Genomic DNA, 12,287 nt, shown 5'->3' with positions numbered 1-12,287 from the left:
GGAAGAAGATGGTTCACTCCTTTAGGCTTGAATTCAAGGCAACAAACAATGTCATCGAGTACGAGGTTGTGATATATGCTTTAGCTGATAGACGAAATGGGGATCCACGACGTGAGTCTAACTAGTGACTCTCAGTTAGTTATTAGGAAGATCAATGAGAAGTACGCTATACATGACCATTATTTCAGAAGTATTGGGAGCTCGCCCAATTTTATATCGTCCAAATACCAAACATCAAATTCCGACACATTTGCAGAAAAGATAATCGACATTCGGACGCGTTGGCATACATCGCCTTCATGCTAACAGACTCGAGAATTGAAGGCATCAGAGTCATGAGAATCTCGATGCCATTTGTACCTGAGCCAGTAGACATAAAAGCATATGTAGCGGTAACCACGACCGATAAATATGAATCCCCATTGGCGAAAGCCCATTCACCAGTACTTGGAGACGGGAGAGTTACCCAAGGGACGACCTGAGATCAACAAAATTAAAAGCAAAACAGCGGCGTACGAATTAAGAGACGGTGTTCTGTACAGAAAGTCCTACCTATGGCCACTGTTAAGGTGCCTAAGAAAATAAGAGGGGCACTCAATACTAAATAAGCTACATTATGGGTCCGCGGGAAATCATAGCTCGGTTCGGAGCTGGGCAACCCGAGCCAAAACCATGGGATATTTTTGTCCCTACATGAACGAAGATGCAAAACATATGGCTCTAATTTGCGATGAATGCCAAAAGTTTGGCAAAAAGATACATACACCTGCAGTAATTCTAAACTCAGTGATTAGCCCTTGGCCTTTCACAAAGTGGGGGATCGATATTGTAGGACCCTTACATGTCGGGTCGGGACAGAGAAAATATTTTATTGTGGCTACTGACTACTTCACAAAATGGGTGGAAGTTGTACCACTGCGGCACATTCGGGATAAGGACGTTTTTTGTTTTATTTGGGAACACATCATTTGTCATTTTGGCGTACCAGCAACAATCATCTCGGATAATGGAAAACAGTTACAGGGCAAGAACATTGACCTGCTATTTAACACCTACAACATCCGGAAAAGCAAGGCGACACCCCTTTTCCCCCAAAGTAACGGGCAGGCCGAGATCACAAACAAAACCATAGCCGACAACCTTAAAAAGAAGCTGGATGCAGAATATGGCGAGTGGTGTGAGTATCTATACAACGTTCTATGGTCTTACAGGACTACTCAAAGGGAAGCAACCGGCTTATCACCCTTCATGCTAACATATGGGACAGAAGCTATTCTTCCAACGGAGGAAATGATACCTACAACAAGAACCGATGCGTGGAGACGGGATATCTCGGCGGATCTTATTTTATCCAAGCTCGATGACTTAGAAGAAACTATGGAAATGGCCTTACAAAAAATGGAAAATTACCAAAGAAGATTACAACGTGAATACAACAAACGAGTTCGACCGATATAATTTCAACCCGGGAAATTGGTATTGAAAGAGCTACCCATGTACGAGCGTGAATGGAAGGGGGGGAGGGAAACTAGAGGCACGATGGGGCGTGCCATATACCATTATGGAAAAGGTTGATAAAGGGGCGTATAAGATATTGAATCCAGATGGAACACCCGAACCACGACCATGGAATGCTAGGCGTCTGAAGTTATATCACCCATGAGAGATGTGTAAATAGGTATCATATTCTGTCATTTATTTCCTTAAAAATCCATGTGGGGTAGGGAATGTAACAATTGCGTCTAATGGTCATTCGTACTCAGGGCGACAGTAGTGTGCAAGTGCCGACATGACTTACATTCGAATGGACATTCGTACTCGGGGAGATGGCAGTGTGCAAGCGCCGAGGTGTCTTACACTCGACGGGCTATTCGAACTCGGGGAAGTGGCAGTGTGCAAGTTCCGAGGTAGTCTAAGGTCCCTGATGATTGGAAACCAGTGGCCGACTGTCGTGGCATGAGTACCCGACAGTCGAGCATACAACATTGCTCCCATCGCAAGTGGCCGAAATCACTTGCCCAAAAAAGTTAATTGATAACTCCTTGGGGATATCGAGCCAATAAAACTTAGGAATGACTAAATACCCTACCACTATATCAAAATGACGGTGATGAGATGCCTCAATCGGTATATGGCATTGGGCCCGATGACCCTCCATATTGAGTGTGTTCGAAGAAATGGATTTTATACTAACTAAGTAAACCATTTTTTGTTCAGAGAAACATTAACATGTCATATAGAAACAACAAAGTACGGTCGACGAAGCACAAATGAAAATATCTGAAAACAACTAATACAATCGATTGGCGACGCATCACCCCTTAAAAGAAAATTTTCAGAAAAGATAATGGTGTTTAAGCGAATTACAGCCCAATGCAAAGGGCACAATAGTGACGCAGAACTACAAAAGATCAACTTATGCCTTTGGAGGAACTGATCCTGATCCTGCCTTCTTAGCAGCGGCATCGGCTCGCTTCTTCTCCATAACCGCCTTCACACCTTATTTTACTTTGGCGACAAGTTCGGTGTTGAACTTCTCCTTCTCGGCAGCACGATCTCGAGTCAGTTGATTCGATGCCGCCTCAACAGTAGCCACCTGCCCGAGTAGTTGGGTCTCCCTCGCCCTTATCCGAACAGTCTCTTCCTCCAAAGACTTCAACTTTCCTTGTTCAATTACAGTTGAGAAGAGACAATTAGTGATAGGGGAAACAACATCATAACATCAAAATACAAACATAACACAACGCAGGCATCAACACCTTCAAGCAAGGGAAAAACTACTTTAACGGTTTCCTCGGACTTAAGCAAACTACACTCAACACTAGTGGAAATCAGCAGTTTCGCGACTGACAAAGCAAGTCATTTAACTCATATCTATGAATTGCTTTGTCGGTCGAAGAAAGGGTCGCTGTTTGAGCGTCTTTTTCAACTATGACGTGTCTCCGGGGGTCGTTGAAAATCTTATATTAACGACCAATTTTAACGGTCAATACTTTCTGACTGACTTCAATCAGTCATAGATATAAATCTTAATAAAAAAAATTAATTTAGATTGGCTATCTGGCCTGACTGAATCTGACTGAATCTGAAATCAAACACAAATGAAACTCAAATGAGAATCAAATGAAAATCAAATTCAAATGAGAATCAAATGAAACTCAAATTAGAATTCAAATGAAAACCAAATTCAAATGAAATGAAAATGAAAATCAAAGTAAACTTGCACCCAAATAATCATTCAATTTAACATTCATTGATTCATTGGTTTCTGACCAGTGTAATCTGTAGTTCTAGTGTTCGATTACAAAACGATGAACTAAAAAACTATTGATTAAAGAGCAAAATGATTTTCTCCACTCCCTTGTGATGGAAACCATATCAAGTGCATAAACTTCATTCAGTCGGAATTCTGCATCATCAACTCTGGTTCAGGAACATTGAGTACAACCTAGGCAGCAATAACTTTTGAAAAGCAGTTTTCAAGAGAACATTTTTCAGTTCATTGTTATTCACAGTTGTGAAATTATTTGTATGACATGCTATAATGAGTCTGACAACCAAGTATTTAAGAGACACACCTCTAGAGCTGTGCGTTCTTATGTAAAAACTATCTAATATTCAGTCGTAGTGAAAAATGCTATGAACTCGTAAGATTGTAAAATTATGGCAGTAAGTTACTAGTCTATTCCGGTAACTATCAAACAATCAATATTTGAAGATATTTGGTTTATTAATATTCAATACACATAAGTAAAAAGAAAACAATATTAAGTAAAAATAAACTGACCTGAACATTTGGGAATATCCCACACCACACGGCAATGGATGATAAGTCCAGTAAGGTTCGCCCAACGAATGATTATTTGCATGGTTAACATTCATTGTTACCATCGATGCGCCAATGGTAACATCTTTATTACAGAACATTCAGAAACTGTAATTCCAAACATATAGGTTCGTTACTCGACACCACCTGGACAAACTAACGATACTTAAATAGAAGAAAAAAACTCCTGGGATAATACTCCAAAAGGTGGATCGTAACAACTATGTTCTTATTCGGCAATCTCATAGGAAAGAAAAAATAGTAAGCCAAAAAAAATTATGAGTTGTCGTTCCTTGACGTGCTTAGTTAGCTTACTGGGCCCTGTGGTTTCTATCAATATAATGCAGCATTCAAATGAAACTCAAAATATAGACCAGGTGTTTCAGGTCCACAAGTGCAATCTAGTGTGTTCTTGTTGTTATTAGTATTTTTCCTACCTTCTAATAAAATGTGGAACTTAACAATAATGGAAGGTACAAACTTCTTCTTTGCTATCACCTGATATCGCTTTTAACATGGTTGGTTGGTCATATAAAATCAACTCAACATAAATAATTTTGTTTCACCTTGTGCTGATCCGTTCCTAGATGCCAGCTTGTAAGACCAATAAAAAAGATAAGCATAAGACTGTTTAAGCTAAATATTAACATAGCCATCGAATTTCCTTAAAAAACCCAAATATAAATTGCTTTTAAAACTTGTCAAACAATAAAATTTTATCAAAGGCAAGTCCATCAAAATCTAAGATTGACCCTTCGTGCTATACATGTACATGTAACTTCTGCTTTCGCATACTTTCATTACAGTACCAAATATTAAATAATTCATAATACCAGCAACCTTTTCATTTTGTATTCTTAAGCTAGGTTTTAGGTATAAATACTAAATAATTACCTAGGAACCTTGAGTGTTTCCATAAAGTATAAACAATTTCCATCAGATGGGTTCTTGGGATTTACCTGTGTTCGAGCGGCGTTGGTCCATCTTTTATGTTTTTCGAGCTCCAACTCATCAATGACATACAAAAAAGGAAATATATATTCAGAAATAGAAGAACTATGTAGTGGAAAATATTCATCTTAAGAAATTACTGATCGTGTAGTCAAAGATAGCATATGGTAAAAATAATACCCAAATGAGGAATTGTTGGTGCATCAGTGTATAGTAGGTTGTTCTTCATTCATTAAGAGGTTGTTGCATAACAAACGCACAAACTTAGAATTAAAAAATTTAGCTAATCCAAGATTGGTAGTTATCTTCTGAAGGAGTAAACAAGTAAAGTTAAACCGTAACTCAGAAAATTTCACTGAAAACTTGAACGAAGGATCAAGTAGAGATACATATTTTTGGGACTGAAAGACCACTATCTTAAGCTTTATGGAGGACTTTCCATGTCACTAATCCAGGCATGATCACGTGAGGCATCCAGGTCCACAAAAATAACTATACCAAACCATAGATAAATTAGTCAGTTAATCAAGAAGGTTCCAAGTTTTATTCGTTATTAGGAACACATGATGTAGTTATATAAGAAATTAAGAAGTGTGTATCCAAAATAAATAAATTAAGAAGTGGTTCACAAAATATTATTTCACAGAAATGAGATGAATGAACATAACCTTAGGTCACTAACGTGAGTAAATATACAGCTGGAAAAATGACAACTGAAAGATGAGCTTAGCTTTTCCACACTTGGTAGTAATGCAGAATCACCACTTGCATCAGCGTCAAAAGCCAAGTTGGGATAACGCTCAATCAGCGCCAAGTGCTACATCTACAAAAACGTAAAAAGGAGAATGATCATATAAATTTAGTAAGTATTATCGTAATTTAGATTCCCTTATTACCAATCAAAATCATAATCTTTTTAGTATTAAAAAAAAGAAAAGAGTCAAATCAATATAGACTTAAACTCTTACATGATTTGAACGAAACGAATTAATCTGCAAACATATTATGTGACTGAGGTTATTCATCATATTTATTAATTAATCAGGGTGATTAAGATATTATCTGTGAGACACTCAAAAATATGAAAGGATTACATATACAACCCAAGGATCTAATGGTCTTAATGATGCATGTAATAAAATGAGATAACAACATACCATGAAGCTGGAAAAATGGTCAGAATCTAAGCATGTAACAGACTCAATTGAACATCATAGACCCCTGCCGGATGAGATAATGAATTGTTTGGATCCAGGACACCCAAAACAAGCGTTTCTATCCATTTGGTGGTAGTTGTACCCAAACCAACTTGGCTCAGGTGCTCTTCCAGCTGCAAATAGAAAGTATTGTATGGGGCCACCTGTGCCATACTAATAACTCTTCTGATCATTTTCTAGAATGAGTAGGACGATAATGAATTCATATTGTGTATCAGCAACATTTCTATATACTACAAGGTTACAAGAGACTTTACATGCAACTTATGATTATCCCCAAGAATTACTAGCCACTAGTTTACTCCTACATAGAAAACGCACTCATGACAAATGGAAACGGTTATTCGTTTAGTTGCAGTGACTTCTTTCTTTGGCAGTTATCTCTTAATGGAGAAAACAAATATAATTAAATTCTAACCCATAATTGAACAAGGATTTTTGTTGGTTACAATAGTAACTCAATAAACTAGAATCGGGTCAAAAGTCTTGCACCATTCACTACAAAAAGTATATTTTTATACAGGACAAGCATCTATTACCATTCACGACACAAATGAAAACTAATAACTCAACCATCGTCTAAAGAAAAAATCCATATCATAGAGAGCAAAAATCAATTATAGCAAAAAACTACACTTCACTGAAACCCACTTTTAAAGCTTAAATTACTTTAAACAGACTTGGTTACAAAAAAACCAAAATACTTATGCATCAAACACAACTGATATATTACAAACATGATCATAAGCAAGTAAAAAATTACAATCCAGATAAGTAATCGGACAAACCTTTGCATCAAGTGGGATTGTTACAATTTGAACTATATCTATCCTGCACCATTTATACAAAAGAAAAAATAATTAGAGAATTACAGATCCAAACACAATAAAAATTAACCCCCTTATAAATTTCAATATTTATGAGTCTCTTATTGTAAAATAAATAAAACTCTAGATTTAAATGAAAAGGGCGTTCACCTTGTAAGAAACAACTTTCAATATCAAACCCAAATATGCAAATCACAACACCCCAAATTATTCGCGATATTTAATTGAAGACTAGGATTAAAAATTTCACAAGAGATTTAAGATGACATGATGCTGAAAATTACTGATAATTCCTAATAGAAGATTAATATCTAATCAAAACATCTTCGCTGATTTCTACTAGTTTATGTTACTATGAAATGATAGTGGTCAAGTATAAAACTGAAAAAAATCAGTTCTATACCTTTGGATCTTCGAGAGAATAAGTTAGGGATTTCTGATTTTAATGATAAAAAATCAGAAATAGGGTTCATAGACGTGAATCAATTAACCAGCCACACCACAATCAATAAATATGAATCAATCTAAATCAAGAAACAAAAACCCTAACCAGAAAAACCCCTCAGATCAGCCCTAATCTACTAATTGTACCAATATTGATAACCAAAAATCATGGAAACAAACCCAAAAAAACATGATAAAACGACCAAAAATTTAATTAAAAAAGAAGAAGGTGTAAATAGAGATTTAGGTAGAAGGACAAGAAATATCCTCACCAGGATCGCACTGCGTGAAAAATTCTTTTACATCTACAACAAAACAAACACAGAAACAAATTAGAAGAAAACCCCTAAGACTAAAAATAAATCAAAATTACATAATAAATTGAAGATGAGTAGAAGAAACTTAATACTAACAAAGATATTGTTTTGTCATGGTCGGAGATTTCTTCTTCGATTAATAACTTAATCCCTTTGTTTTTGAGGAGAAACGACTTGGGCTTTTTAGCTTCTGTATAACAAAAAGGAAAGAGAAGAGGTGAGAGGGAGAAGGATAAATATGAGATGCAGCGTATGAAGAGGATACAGTAAAGTTGATAAAAACAAGAGATAAGGTATCTTCATCCAGCCGTTCACTATAGTTGCTCAATCGCGACCACGCAGAGAATGGGCCCAAAAATCCTGACTACAGGATCAACCATGGTGACCGGTCGAGGCATGGGTCACGGATTTGAAGGATAAAATGGTAATTATCCAATGACCGTTTTTGGCGCTTTGTACTGTGCTCCGCATTTTTATTAGTTCTGGGATTGTCTTGACCGGTCCACGGTCCGTTGACCGCCATTGAGGGTCGAGGTTGTGGGTCAGGAAAACCTCATTTTCCACTAGTGCAAGGGCCGAGAACTTAGCAGTTAACTCATTATAATGTTGCTCATTGAACTCATTGGTGGGGAAATATTTTTTGTGGTCGCTCCAGCTATCCTTCTGTCGATCATGTGCCAACTGTAAACCCGATAACTGAGCCTGAACCCACTCCAAATTTTGGGATACCTGATCAAACTGTCGAAGTTTCTCCCGTAATTCATGGTTAGACTTTTCCGCAGTGTCTTTCTATTTCAATATCCGTTTACGATCGACATGCAGGTCCTTAATCTGAAGTCTCATCCTACCACACTGACTTTCCAAGCTATTAGCCAACAACGTCTTCTCGGCAGCAATCCCTTGGGCCCGAGACAAGTTCACCCGAAGATTGTCCATCTCGTCAGGCACATACTCAAATCTCTGATATCGAAGTAGCTCATCTCGAAGTTGCTCGAGCTCGACCGCTTGTCTATCTATCTTGTCGTCCTTACTCACAATTCTTTGGTGGATATTATCAACATGGTTCAGTTCAATGTCCAATTTTCTCTTCAACAAACGATATTCAGAACCTGCGTCGGCATCTATACTAGACATCTCGGCTAACAAGATAATACTAAATTCAGGATATTGGCACTATGGAATCAATCATAGCGACTGCGGTTTTGGATAAATACCTTGGGTCTCGGCTAGCTGCTTCTCTAGTCCTCGAGCTCGATCCTGCTCTCGATGCAATTCAAGACGAAGGTTCTCAATTTCTACTAATTCCTTCTGCCTTATCGCCGCACATAGCAACTGCCTATTGGAAGCCTGAGAACATCGCACTTCATAGCATAAGGAAATAACCACATTACAACAATATGATTAAAAATTTTTACTCACAGCACGAGAACGTTCACTCACCATTTGATCGAAAGTGCCCTTCAGACCAACAAAATACAAGGATACAGCCTGGATCATCTCCTCGTCGGTTAGGGATCCAAAATCGGGAGAAGTAAGAGCCCCTAGAGAATTGCACACTGGTCCCGAGAAAGTGAAGAAGGTAGTCTGGCCCGAACCCGGGGCAGGAACAACAGAAGGCACGGTTTCCAACAACTCACCCCCAGGAGCAACATTTTCTAAACCCTCAGAAACAACATTATTTCCATCACCAGCATACTTGTCTATTTGCTTCGGTTCTTCTTCCTCGCCCACACCACCAGCCCCGTCCTCTTAATCAAAAAGATCGGCATCATCATCATCCTCACCATCCGACAACAGAAGCACAACACCATCGGCAAGGACGACACCTTTATCAGCAGATTGCTGGGGCATAACTGTCCCTGGGGAAGACTCATCGACCTTCAGTTCCTTACCCTTCCCACTAGGCTTACCACCTACAATGGTAGAAGAAACATCAGAAGATTTTTGAGGGGGTCCTCAGAAACTGAGATAAGGGAAGCCGATCATCGGGATCCTCACCACCGGTCGCAGAAACACTCTCCATATTTTCCTTATCATCTTTTGATATATGCACATGAGTATTCGTTAGATCCATGCAAGGAAACAAATAGGGTAAAGTACATGTACTGTGGGTAGATCAGTATATTTGTTACCTTCCCTGCCTCTCCCTCGACTCCTGTGTTAGGACCTCTATCACTCTTCTTAGAAACCGAAGCCTTAAATTGTATACTTTGAGAGTGAGGATGCAAAACAGGAAAATATCAAAACATGACTCATCTAGATACCCGGGCCGACAAAGTCAAACAGCCAAAGCAACTTACTCGGTCAACGTTAACCACCTAAAATGGATAGGGCTCGGCTGAAGGAGGAAATCGGCCACTCAGAAGAGGACCATAAATAGAAAGAGGGACCCGATCCCAAGCAACATCACTAGTGTGGTGGGCATGTTTGTTAGAAGTACCTCTCTCCGAATCCTCATCCAACAAAAACTTGTTAACACCCTCGGGGAGAGATTTATGGCGATGAGGACTAGCAGCGAAACCGGCGAGATCACCATTAGTGGAAGTTCCACTTCGGTAGTTGGCAACAAAACTGGAAGGCTGTAGTCGCCCGCCTCAGAAGGATCATAGGTTGACCACTCAGTAGTAGAGCATTCGCCTCGTCCTCGCCTCTCCCACTCGGCCATGATACAGAAAGTGTTACCATTCCATTGGGCTAAAGCACGAGACGGTCGGATCTTGGAAAGAACTTCATACATAAAGGTACGGCTAGGATCATATAAAGGAAAGCGCAATCCGAGCTCCAACTGACCCTTGGTGATGACGGTCTCCTCGGCTGGGTGTGGGAAATTCATGACATCACTCTTTTTCAAAACACCTCTTCGGCCCGATAAGAGCTTGATGTCATAACATTGGAGATCAAAATCATCTTTTAACTGCTTGATGAACTGTCCATCAGACAAGTCTTTGGCAACCTTTTTGTCATTCCTACATGAAAACGAAGGAGAACCGTCAGAAAGGATAGAGTTAAGGGCGCGATAATCATGGTGCAAAGGGCTGTCAACAATAAACAAAGAATCAACGGAAACACCATCATCATCAGAAAAAGTATAACTGACACACCTCTTCTCTGTCGTGAAGGGAGTCGAAGAAGCCATGGAAGAACTGTTGGGAAGAAATCTCGAACCAAAGAAGATAACAAGCGGCAAAATCGCAACAACAGCAAGGGGAAAGCAATGGAAGGATCAAAGGATGGTTGAAGCTCTCAAAGATTCGGAAGACGAAGGAATATCAGAGCAGCAGTGGGAAGAAGGAACTAAGGAAGGAGAATGCAAGTTTTGGAAAAGGTAAACGTGAAAAACCAAGGGCTTATGGTTTGAATTTATAGCCCCAACGATTGTAACCGGAGAAGAAGGTAGACAGGTCATAAAGACAAATGTAATGGGAAACAACATGGCGCGAAACACGGCATGGTAGCGGACGTGGAAGGCGAAGCGGTTTTTTCCCCTCGTGTCTATCACACGAGTGAAAGAAGGGGCATAAATGTAGGTGTAAATAATCCACACATCCAGGTGGAGCAATCCTGGGTAACGAAGCATCGACAGCAGATGAAGTGTGAAGCACCAAATCATCTTACCCGGCCTTGGCGCGAGAAAAGAAACACCAAGGAAACCCGTGAAGACAATACGTGTAAAGGTCGGAGGTGACTGAAGAGATAGCCATCGAGTACAAGAGCAATAAATGCACTGACGGAGTAATTGAGAAGATAAGGATAATCTGGTCAAAGTAAGACTCGGCTAAGAACATCAAGTGCGACATCGTCTACACTCACTAAGTAATCTACATCGGATGGATGGACGTCGGGAAAAGAAATCACTAGGTTCGGCCCTACACCTCAGATGAGACATCACCAGCTACCCGAGAAGGACATCAAGGAAGATGTACCGCGACACACACTGTAACTTGGATGTATCATCACTTATAGCTATAAATAGAGAACTATGTAGAGAGCTAGGAAGGCAAGTAATCAGTGAGGGAAGAGAGAATACCAAGAGCTTGTAGTGAGAAAATAGGATTTGCTAGTGATTCATATCCCTTCTAACCTTGAAATCGAGTAATAAGATCATCCTTTAACCCCGTGGACGTAGGTAATCATACTGAACCACGTATATATTGTGTTCTTGTGCATCCATTGCTTATTTACTTCATGGTGTGTGTGCGTTTATGTTTCTTGGATGTAGAAGTAGGGTTTTATGCATCTACAGGATATATTGCAGTTTTTAACAGATACTGAAAAGGTCATCTCGACACAACCCGTTGCTTCTTCGGCTTTAAAGAGATCAATTATATCCTCCAGATGTATTCCCCTCCTTTGGGCGAGCATCACTCCGACGTATCACCAAATTCCTGATATACAATACAATATAGAAAATAATGAAATTTCCTTAAACGGTAAGAAGAAAATGTCTAATACCGATACTACAATTCATATAGTTAAGGCCAGAAAATCATATATCCTCCTTCGTAATGATCCTGATACTCATATCACAATTGCATTAGCCTTATTACTCTTTTTCTATGATAAATGGTACAATTTTTTAGTTAATATGGATATTAAAGTGATGTCGTTAATAATGGCCGTTCATGGGATATAAGATTTCTTGTCGGTCATATTTACCTGACTAAATTGGGGCCTATACCACTTAATTGGGGCCTATAGGTTTTTT

General features: G+C 39.2%; 1 long non-coding RNA gene across 6 annotated transcripts; it reads right to left on the bottom strand.

Annotated features, from left to right (window-relative positions):
* Positions 1 to 2,189: 2,189 nt before the first annotated feature.
* Positions 2,190 to 7,820, bottom strand: LOC113348087. 6 transcript variants are annotated; one of them, XR_003359465.1, is made up of 6 exons: positions 7,679 to 7,820; positions 7,538 to 7,570; positions 6,783 to 6,825; positions 4,786 to 5,600; positions 3,788 to 3,973; positions 2,190 to 3,085 (listed from the first exon to the last, which is right to left on the bottom strand). It is a non-coding gene; the product is annotated as an uncharacterized LOC113348087 (long non-coding RNA). The 6 variants fall into 6 exon arrangements; XR_003359467.1 differs by having other exon boundaries at positions 2,190 to 2,664; XR_003359466.1 differs by lacking the exon at positions 2,190 to 3,085 and adding an exon at positions 3,104 to 3,462.
* Positions 7,821 to 12,287: the final 4,467 nt, after the last annotated feature.

Source organism: Papaver somniferum, chromosome 2, assembly GCF_003573695.1.
Source record: "Papaver somniferum cultivar HN1 chromosome 2, ASM357369v1, whole genome shotgun sequence".
Taxonomy (NCBI): domain Eukaryota; kingdom Viridiplantae; phylum Streptophyta; class Magnoliopsida; order Ranunculales; family Papaveraceae; genus Papaver; species Papaver somniferum.
Note: the sequence above shows the minus strand (reverse complement) of the source record. Positions and strands in the feature narration are given on the sequence as shown.